We start from the raw sequence: 12,006 nt of genomic DNA on the forward strand, positions 1-12,006 counted from the left end.
TCCTTGTAACTTCAAAGCCATTGAGGCCACAGCAAAGGGACTTAAAGGATGTAAGTTATCTCCCAAACTGTTTTGTTTGAGGGTTGCAAAGTGGACCAATAATGTCTTGTCACGTGGGAATCATATCATTTTATTTTGTTTTTCATAGTTGCCATCTTGGATTTCTCAATGTCTCCAAAATTGAAGAAAACCATCCAAAATTGGGTCAAAATTAAACAAAAACAACAAAAAAAAAGAATCAATTTGGTTTATAAATGGAAGCGGTGAGAGTAAATGTAGAATTTTTGTCAAAAAGTTGAAAAAAAAAATCCAAATTTGGAAATAATGGCTGTCAAAATCTTGTGGCCATGGAAACATCAAGTCAAGCAACCAATCATTATTATATCAAATAGTTGCCAGATAAATTTTCTGAACAGTCAAAGGTTGGCGATGTTTTCTTTTATATTAAAGAATATTGTAACTAAGTGCAGTCCTTTTTTGCCCTCACCCCCTGGCGGAATAGGGTTAATTATATATTACAATTAAAACGTTTATTTCTTGACACACACCAGTACACAATTTTGTGAACTCTACTTTCATACACCATCCCACCCACATGTACATACATTACTTTCAACAGTGCCAGTGCACAAGGAGAACAAAAATTAACACCAGCATAAATTTTAGACAGCAGCAATCCCTAAGGGCAAAAAGAAAGCTTTTAGTAAAACAGACTTAGAAATACTGAGGTAGGCTAGAGGGGTAAACAGTCTGCACTTGATGTAACCAGAATGTAACAAGAGGTGTTGTCATGAGCTCGCAGTGCAGGTATTCCTTGTAAAGCAATCATTTTCATGTGTGTTTCAATCAGACTGTTTATTTGACATCACAATAGGAACATGACTTTCAAGTGTTTAGTCAACTAAGATTAAAATGGTAAAATAGGGAACTTAAAGCTGTGCAAGTCCTTTACAAGAACATGTTAATTGTAACTAAGGATGCTAGTAGAAATTTGTTGTCAGGAACTGAAGGAGCTGGTAAAAGTTTGAATACATTCACTGACTATGCTACTGAAAATGTCACTGAGAACTCGCTCTCAAAATGCACAAAGTAAGGGTGATTGCATGTTTGGACTGCGCAAAGGTGTAGTCTGAATGTACAATCCTTTTTATTTTTTGCATTTTAGTGAGTGTAGTACTCAGCAATGTTTCCAATAGCACGCTGTATCCGACAGTTGAATACTGTCAAACTTTTAAGGCTGTTTTAGTTTTTGGCAATAAGTTTTTACCCTGTCTTTAGTTATGATTACTTCAAGTGGAGGGTCAACAAGTATCAGAATCAAACAGGCCTTTTTGCAGTGAAACCCACCAAGCTGGAAATAGGGCAAACATGGTTTGCAGTACAGTTTTTGTATGGGAAAAAACACATCAGGTGTCAAAGAATTTCGGTAAACTTTGAAATCTGAAAACATCACAGTAAACGTAGATATGAGATAAGCTGTTTTCCATTCAACTACACTCCTCCAGTGTGAAAGGAAAATGTTTTACTTGTTATCTTCAGTTTACAGTTCATACTTTTTTCAAATTTTAAATTTGACAAGTAATTTGACATCTTATGTTTTTCTGTACAAACATTGTATTCACACTTTATTTCCCGATTGGCGGATTTTTCTGTGAAAAGGCCTAAAGGCAGGGCACTTGCCTATACATTTTTAGATATATAAAAAAAAAAAGATTAGCCACAGACCATGTAGACACTGTAAAGCTCTGGGGCTGGCTACATAAACATTAATGCTGGGCTAATGCTAACATGAAACATTCAAGTTTTTTGTTTGATGTAACATGTTATGTCCCAGCAATATTTATTACTTGGTTCACCAATTGTAGCAGATAAACACTCAAGGTTGTACTGTATTCAAAGTGTTTATTGTGAGAAAACATCAAGTAAAGTTGAAATTAAAAAAATTTAAAAAAAATCTAGCCAACCACCCCCCTGCCTTTTGGGTTGCTTCCACTCCGGTCTGAGTTGTTCTGTGTTCTTTTGTCCTCATTAAATATTCCAACTTTGAAATCCTGTCAAGTTTTATCTGATCTCATAATTTCTAAGGGGTGATGTGAACACTGGGAGATTCCCTGTTGATCCACAAGTGGACATGACAACATGGAGGCTGGTGAGGGTTTGTTTCCCTGTCCTCTAGAGTCCAATCCAACTTTGCCTGGATACCACAATTCCTAAATTGTTGTTTAAGTGCCAATCGGTTTTAAAGTGGTTGGAATATGCTTGTTTCATAATTTGGCCATTCGGTAAAATAAAATAAAATTTTCCCCAATTCAATGGTTGGTTTTAAATCTTCCACTGTCTTAGATGAAAAAAATAAGCGTCGCTGTTCAAGAGCAAGGTCGGCATTTCATCATAAGAGGAGGAGGACGAGACCGGTTCAGCGTGCCGTCTACCATTTCCCCGGCCGCACCTTGTCATACAGCAAATCAAAGAGCACCATAAAGTCTCGTGGAGGGTAGTTCTTTCTGTGAAGCTGCCAAAAGCGAAATTTGCCACCCCTAATCCCGCTATTTAGTCGCAAAATCCAAGCAGAAAAAATCCAAATGTGTGAAAGCGCTAAATTGTAAGGAAAGCCGACCTAAATTTCTTCTGGTTGAATGTTCGCTAGCCTTTGGTAAAACTCGGTTTATGTGCATGTCTTCTCAACATTGAGCGTGAAACAAAAGGCAAGTAACAGCATTTTGACAAAAATTATTTATGGTTTTAACAGTGTACTGCGAAATGAAATTATGCACTCAGCCTCGGATGACGTAAAAGCACGTGCAATATTATATGTTAATTTGCGGTGATGAAAAACAATCGAAGAAATTCAAAATGGTTGGCCGTACGGTACTACAGTTTTTTTTTTTTTTTCAGTTCATGTCTTTTTTTTGTTTATTGAACCTAGAATTCGTGGTTATGAAACGGTTTTGGGCATTCGAAGTCAAAAAATGTTTTTGTCAAATGTTTCTGAATGCATTTTTTGTACAAAACAAAAATGAAAGCATGCATAATTTAGTGCGGGCCGTGAAAAGAAATTTCTTGTTACGATTTTCTTAGCCAATTTAAATTTAAGAAATGAAAAGTTTGGCTTATTGTCAATCAATTTTCTGGAATCATCTCAAACAAAGGAAGAGTTTCATCCAATTTCTAAAACCCAAGAAGTGGCTTTAAAAAACGAGGCGAAGCCGAGTTTTTTTAGACCTACCTCGAGGTGTTTGGAAATCGGATGAAAGTCTTTCGGATGCTTGATATAGCTTCTCAAACCATTAATAATTCTTGGAGAAATTCAAAGAGAAAGTTTACCAAATTTTATGATAATTTAGATCACATTCACTAAACCACCTTCATGGTAATGATTTCCTTTTTGTTTCATGAATTATTAATGATTTGAGAAAGGGATTTGAACTGTGACATCATAAGACAAAACATCTATAAGCATTTTGTTTTGTTTTGTATTAAAGAACCAAGGTAGGACCAACTGAATTCTTTAAACTGTTATGTCACATGATGTCATAGTGCATTTCCCTGTCAATTTCACCTGATCACAGGCAGCCCAAACACTATACATGAACACAAACACTTGAAAGTGTAGGATTCATGTATTGTGTACCTGGGGTCCTGGAATCTGAACAAAATACTCAAAGAAATTGTTTTATGAATACAGTAGCCGTGTTGCTACAAGAATTATTGTTGGAGACAAAAGGTTTATTTTCAACAAAACTGAACCATGTTTTAGACATTTTGGTGGAATATAATAATTTTACTAAATAAACCCCATCAGGCAGCTGGTATATCAGAGAATATATATATAAAAAATAAATAAATAAAAAAGAAGGATAATGCCCAAGGCTGAAAGACTGTCTAAAAAAGTAAACAGTTGGCCAGAAACAAAGCTTCAAGGGCAACTGTGAAATTTTGAGGACAATCTTTAAACTGAGGGCATTATCACCCAGGATACCAGTAAACCAGGAGGGGTTTATTTATTCTATAACCCCCTGATTAATTCCTTAAACACGTCGCTTTAAAAAGGAAAAAAAGCCAGTGCCAGTGATGGCATGACTGTAGGAATATAATAATGTAAGCTGACTAGTTTGTTGGTTTGGATTGAAACATCTAAAACCTAAACCTGTGGTGTTTTCTTTGTTTTTTCTTGTTGAAAAAAATCAGGCAACGGTTATCGCCTGATAAATGCTGTCTAATTTTGTACCACGTAACGTGTTTCGTTAATCAGTGGGTTACAATAATAAAAAAAACAATCGTTTGTCTCATGATGTTGCCACTTAAGTTGTAGATCACAATCTTCTACCAATTAAGTGACTACATTCTGAGACAAACAATTATTTATTATTAAAGAAAATTTGGTTGGTAAATTTTAGTTCATAATTTTTCATCAGAAGGAAATGATCAATAAATTTTTGGCATAAAATTTGGTGATTATAGAAAATAGAAAAGGGCAGTACCCTTTGTTTATGGTTTGTTAATGAAAAACTTTGGAAACTGTTTTGGTTCAAAGTTAAGAATTTGGAGAACAAGGATTTTGCGACTGCAGAAAATGCTTAATGCGCAGAAAAAACTTGATTAGGCAGCAACACAGCAAGTAGACTGTAAGCATGCCGAAGGTGGAGCCGGTTCCCCACCCTGCTTACAGACTACAGGGCTAAACAGCAAAGAATCCCCTCAACAAGGCTTCCAGCTCAATCCGAATTGCTACATGTTAGTCGACAGAGAGGGGCGTGCAGGGTCCCCAGCCTCTTAATGTCCTCCCTATCACCATCCATCAGAGTAGCCTGACCATAGCCCCGTCACTTAAACACCTACGTTTTTCATCCTTGACAGTGGAAGTGAAACAAGCATCTTGACCAAAATAACTTTCCCCCGCAATAATTTAGCAATGTGGTATCCAAGCAAAGCTGAATTACACCCAGAAGACAAAGGAAACAAACCCTCACCTGCCTCCATGTTGTCATATCCTCTTGTGAACCAACAGTGAATCTCCCAGTGTCCACATCACCCCTCAGAAATCAGTCAATCAGAATAAACCTTCCAGGATTTTCAGTTGGAATATTGTAGAGGACACCAGAAACACAGACCTTCTCAGAGCCAGAGTTTCTGCAACCCAGTGGCAGGGAGATGGTTGCTAGATTGTGAGTGTGCTGCCAGTTTGTGTTACCTGCTAATAAAGCTTAGCAAAGACAATATAAATTATAGATACAAATCAAGCTCATTGACAACAAAAAATTCAGGAAAGATCCTTCAGCCACTAGTTTAATTTTTCCAAATCCTTAGTACAGATTTTCCAGTGAAAAGCCAGAAATAATAATAATTATGAAACAGTTGAAGTTGATTTCTTTGATTAGTAGAGGTACTATTTTTTGACCAAGGCCAACACTATAAATTTCATCTTCAATATTGTGTATAATTTGTGTAAAGTGGCTGAAAGATATCATCAGTGTCTAATGAAAAACCCAAAATAAACCATTTCGTCCCAGAACTATCACCTTTGCAAGCTTAAAATAATTTCAGTGTCAATGAGCTTGAGTTCTACAAAACAAAGGAAGCAGAATAATAAGTGTCTAGTTAGGAAAAATTGTTTTGGATTAATTTGTTTCATAATTTATCCCTAAAAGCCCCTCACGGGAGAGGGTCATTACGTAATGAAAACTAAAAAAATTATAAAATAATGTCATAAACAAAGTCCAGGAAAATTAAATTACCCAGTATAGTAATCCATTTTTGCTTAACAATGATTGATGTCACTAATTTCCCTGTCATTTAAATAACAGGCAAACTCTGAATATCAAAATAATTGCAGGCAACACTTTTTGTACTCAGCCATTACTAGGGACCTTAAGAATTAAGCTATGATGACGAGTGCAATGAAACATCAGAAAACAATAGTTTGAGTTAGCAAAACACTTGCTCTGCATGTGCGTCATACACTTTTGTACATTTTTATGTCGCCCATTGCCCCTAAATAATTTTGCCAGGGGTTTGTTTGTCCTTAAAAATGATTCCCAAGTGATGTTTTCAAAACCGCAAAGTCCCTAAGGACTTAAACAAGTAAAAAAACAGACTTCAAAATTTTTAAAAAATTAGGTCATTTGTGGCCCTGTTGCCCCTACCCCCCCCCCCCCCTCCCCTTGAGGAAAAAATTCAATTTTTGGACCCCAAAAAAATATTCGTGATAACGGTGGCAATCAATTCAGCTTGTCATAAAATGTCTCCCAGGACACTTCTTAGGCCTCCCAAGGGACCAGGGACAAAGAAGTAGCCCACAAAGGATAAAGTCACTTTTGGGTCAAAACTAAAAAATTTTGCCAGGGCTATGTTTGTACTTAAAAATGATTCCCAAGTGATGTTTTCAACACCGCAAGGTCCCTAAGGACTTAAACAAGTGAAAAAAACAGACTTCAAAATTTTTAAAAAATTTTGTCATTTGTAGCCCTGTTGCCCCTACCCCACCAGAGGAAAAAATTCAATTTTTGGACCCCCAAAGAATATTTGTGATAAAGGTGGTAATCAATTCAGCTTGTCCTAAAATGTCTCCTGGGACACTTCTTAGGCCTCCCAAGGGACCAGGGACAAAGTAAATTTGCCAGGGCTTTGTTTGTACTTAAAAATGATTCCCAAGTGATGATTTTAACAACGCGAGGTTCCTTAATAAGAACTTAAACAAGTGAAATAAACAGACTTCAAAATTTTTCAAAATTTGGTCATTTTTGGCCCTGTTGCCCCTACACCCCCCCCCCCCCCACCCCAGGGGAAAAAATTTAATTTTTGGACCCCCCAAAAATATTCTTATTTCGTGATAAAGGTGGCAATCAATTCAGCTTGTCCTAAAATGACAATGTGAAATGATCAATTTCAGTGTTTTACGGAGAACAGTCATGTGAAAACAGAGAGGCATACTTGAAAGCCACCCTACAAATTCAGCTCCTGCATAGTTCTCTTGCATTATTCAAATTGACAAATTAAATGACTTGAATTTTTGCAAGTTAATTCAGAGACTCAAATTTATTTTCACCTTATGTTTTCAGTGATGCCATCGTTCTCACTGCTTAAGATCCCTTATTTAACCTCAATTAGAAAAATCAGTTAGAAGTTTTGTTCCATTCAAAAGGCCATGTCCAAGGCTTGTGAGTGGTGAGTTTCAAAATACCTTGACCTCTCTTTTTTCCGCTGGTTGTGGTCGCAGAAATTATTGCAATTGTTGGCCATCAAATGGATTTTGAACTTACAGAACAATTTGCACTTAAATGAATTCAAACTTAACTGTCTTTTCAGTGAGGTTTAAGGGTCTGTCAATTTGGCCAAAAAAATGATAAAGAAATTATATTGTTTTTCTTAAATCCCCTTCAGCAGTTCCATCACTGTTTTGAAAACAACCTTAGTGCAGAAGTTGAAGGAATAAGATTTCGGAAAATATCTGAGCGTATAAAAATAAAATAATGGTCACCTATCAGTTTTTCATTTTTAAAAACACATTCTTTAAATCGATAAAAAGACTATTGGAATTTCAGCACAAATTCCGTATGAATAATGAACTTATTCCCCCAACTGGGTACAAACAAGGGTCTCATTTTAATGTTAAAAAATTGCCTAGCTATCAGCTTTCTTTGTTGCCAATGCACAGTCTGAAAACACTAAAAAAATGAATTCATTTTTTTTGTGAAACTAAAAATGCAAATTTTCACCCTATTAAACAAAGCTCAAGTGAAGATAACTTCACCCGGCTACATGTATTTTACCTTCTGATTTTTTGTTTTGAAGAACAAAATTATCACGTTAATTGTGATTTTATTTAGTTTCAATATGATCCCAATTGCAAACTGCATGACGTGAATACCTAGAGGCAAAATCTATTTTCCAGCTAGGATAAATTTATAAATTCGGAAACTTTGTGCTTTAGGGTATAAAATGTAGCTGGAAAATAACTAAAAAAGCAGAGACATGTTCGGAAGAGTGGAAAGCAATTTATCAGCATAATTTCTTTGAAACAAAACAGAAAACATTAAAAAATGAACACTTGTTTGTACACTTAAAGGCGGCACACTCACAAGTTAGAGAAGGCATGAAAAACTTGCCAACCAAACCCAACAAAAAGAATGAAAAAAAAAATAATAATGAAAATTGGTTTATGTTATGTTTCATGCGAAATTTATAGAAAAATTTAACTGTCAATGGTTTGAACCCAGGAGTCATGTCATAAATACATAATTATTAATGATGATCATCCAGGTGAGTGTAGTCCTGAGAAGGACTGTTTGAGGTGACATTGACTGATGTGTCGCCCAGTCAATGTCACCTCAAACAGTCCTTCTCAGGACTACACTCACTCCGATTAAATCACAATAATTTTACATACTTATAAAAAATTTAGAAACAAATTCAAAGATTGGAAATGGTGTTTTTCCTTTGCCAAATTTAGTGCTCATCCACAAAGATTGGTTACTTCAATTTTGAATTTATGGACTAAAATGTGGGAATGCCCTGTATCATCCTTGGGTGGTTGGCAAGCTTGGTTTTGCTCAGTATTACGGTATTTAACCAGCTACAGAAGAAAGATGATGCTTCTTGTTATGTCAGCTAGGGGTAATTTTACAGACAGAAAATAAAATGAAAAAGCAAAATTGTTTTCATTGAGCCATTACTCCTAAGAGGAAATGGCTCAATTGAGATTCTAGAAATATTGAAGAATTACAAAAATTGGATGGGATGTTGGCTTAATTACCAACTGTACAAAGAACAAAAAAGCTTTGTAGCTGGTTAAATAGTAATAGCCTGAAAAAATACCAATCCATAAACTAACTGAAATATGTTCCAAATGAAAGCAAGGTTATTAAATTGAATGGGGGTTGTGGAACAACAGCTGGGTGAAAAACCTCCCTGTACATCCACTTGCTCCTAGGAGGAAAACCCCAGGCCAGCTGTACCCCACATTCAAAGACCTCCTGGGCTGGGTCACAAAGTATTGACTGAAGTCACCATAAAGGGATGGATTGAATGGAAATTGTTTTGTGAAAAACATTTTAAGCCTGGCTAGTAGTTGTAGATTGTTAACATGACGATCAACGTGTCTTGTTTAAATGAGCCCTTCAGCTCTGGAAACAGATAGATCACTAATTATTTAAAAACTTTAGATCTGAAATTTATCATAATGAGACGTCTACTTTCTATCAGCTACTGTAAATATCAAATCAAACCAAACCAAGAGCTTGTTGTGGCGATCACTTTCTTGCGTACGCTACCCTTCATTGCATCATCTCTGCGGTCCATTGTTGAAGTTTTCTTTCAGTCACCAATCTTTGTTATCCATCTTTTCTCTTCTTTTCACTGAGCAAAAAGAAAACAACTTTGTTAGATTTGTTTCAAAGATGGAATATATATGCTGTTTTACCATGGATTTTATTGAAATGCAATCTTTTGGTCAAAATGAACTTGGCAATAGACTTGCATCAGTCATTTATACCATACCTTTAAATATTTGTAAACAAGTAGAGTTACAGTATGCACATGTCATCAGCTTCTCCATGGGGTTGACCCCGGCACCCCCTCCCCATCCCCATCAGTCATTAATTATTTTATACCCTACCTAATATATAGTTGACGTGTGTATACAATCACAGTTATGTACAGTGTACAGCTTCTTCATGGGGTTGACCCCCACCCCCTCCCCACCCCCATCAGCCGTTTATACCCTACCTAATATTTGTAAACAAGCAGAGTTATGCACATGTCATCAGCTTCTCCATGGGGTTGACCAATGTACTTTCAAGTTTAACCTTTGGTATGGCAAGCACTCTGCTAGTCATGTGTCAATTTTCCCTTTATATTTTAGTTTTATTCACCCATTCTTTTCCTTTTTGGGTAAAACTACTTATTGGTCTTCTTTAAAAATTACGGTATCCTTCTTGAATAGGTTATTATTTTTTTAAAATGGTGGTTCTGACAGGTTCCAGGTTGGTAATGCAGGAGGTTCCGACAGGTTTCACATCTTACAGGCCCCCTTTTTATGCCTACATAACCATCAGTAATGTGTGGTTCCAGAAAATATCCATAACCCCACCATGGAAGATTTTTCACTTTAGACCCCCACCCCCTGTAATGGTTCTTTGAAGATCCCCCACCCCCCACCCCCTGTAATGGTTCTTTGAAGACCCCCCACCCCCCACCACCACCTAGAAATTTCCTTCATTTCTTTTTCTACCTTAATTGACGGCCTTTGCAAATTCCATATTTTTGTAATGATCTCCGTAGAAAAACGTATGCGATTTTACCGGGAAGAAACTGCTATGAACAGGTTACACATCGAATCTACGATACCGGATTTCAATTTATCAAGGAGAATTTGAAGGACTTCAATAAAGCTGCTCTCTAAGCTGAGTGATTTGTTGACTACATTTTTAGTTAATAATCAAAACTTCAGATGAATATTAGTCTGTGGATTCACATCTCGGCACATAAGAGTTGCAATTAAATACATACAGCTGAAAAACCCACTTAGGGAGCATCAATAAAGTTTGTATGTATGTATGTATGTATGTATACACACTTCTTACTTGAATGAAATGAATTCGAGAAAGAAAACAAGTTTCTGTTGTTTACGTTATCACGTCAGGTTTTTTATGTCCGAGAGAATTCAATCTTCACCGAAATTTGCATACATCGGGAAAGTTTTTAGTTCAGTGCCGGATTAAATTTCAACTGCAATGTTCATTCAACATTTACTGGATGGAAAGATCTCTGCAGAATTCTTTCCCTTTTTTCCAGAAATCTTCTTTTTTTGAAAGATTGTATATTGAAGAAAATACAGTACACATTTTGTGGGCATGGGTGTATAGCATTTTGGAATTTTCAAAGGCAAGGGGGTAACAATATTGATACCACTCATTGTAGGGTATGCATGGATATTTTCTGGAATCACCCAACAAATACATCATATAGACAATATTCAAGGCTAATGTTGAAATCAGTCCCAGACTATAGTCAAAAAGTTCTTTCTTTCCGTGCTTACGTGTATATGAGATACCGAGGGTATCAGGAAGATTTTCCCCTGAGTGAAAGCTGACTGCACACCCCTGGAGAAATTCCTCAAGTTTGCTTGACTGATTTTGCAGTCTGACCTTTGCAAGTTAAACCGGGAGATTGACCCCATGGAGAAGCTGATAACATGTACATGAGGCATGTTGAGAATTGATCCAAGTGTGAGTGGTTGAAGATTTTTAATGGGTGCTAGAAATTCAACTTGCAACCAAGCACTTAAGAGCTTTGTGAATTTCATACATGGGGCGCTTTCCATTCGACCAAAAATTCCGGAAATTCCGGCTTTGGGAGCGAATGGAACAGACATTTTCCGGAATTTCATTCCGAAATTTTGGGCGACCTCACGAGGTTGGCCTAAAATTCCGGAAAATCGGAATAACCGGAAAATTCCGTTCCATTCGACCATTCCTGCTCGCGCCCAGTTTCTCAGAGCCCGAAAATCGAGGAAAATAGAGAGGTATCGTGCCCTCAAAGTAGTCGCGGACTCGCTTTACAGTCAACCCAGGTCACGCGTGAACAGTATTTCCAGGAATGAAATGGACATTCGAATTTCTCTTTGTAATGTCCGACGTGTGAATGGAATGTTGGACATTTCTCTGGAAATCGTTCCGAAAAAGACGCATTAACTGAAAAAAAAGATTCAAAATACTTGGGAAACAATTGTTATTCTTGAAATATTCAATTTTGCAATGTAAAGAAAAATTCATAGCTTTATACTGTCAATAAGCTAGGGAAATTTATACGGGAACTCCAGCTGCAATCTCGATGATTTTCAAAACTGACATGTAAATTTCAAAACTCCGTTCAAATTTCAAAAATATAGTATCCAGGGTTGTCGCTAAGCGCCGGCTGCCGGCGAAATTCGCCGGCTGGGAAAGAGGTCATCGCCGGCTGAATTTTGGGTGGCAAACACTCGGTTAAAAGGGCAATGAACAGTTCTTT

The sequence above is a fragment of the Pavona decussata genome, unplaced genomic scaffold (assembly GCF_977016875.1).
Source record: "Pavona decussata unplaced genomic scaffold, jaPavDecu1.1 SCAFFOLD_130, whole genome shotgun sequence".
In the NCBI taxonomy this organism is placed as follows: domain Eukaryota; kingdom Metazoa; phylum Cnidaria; class Anthozoa; order Scleractinia; family Agariciidae; genus Pavona; species Pavona decussata.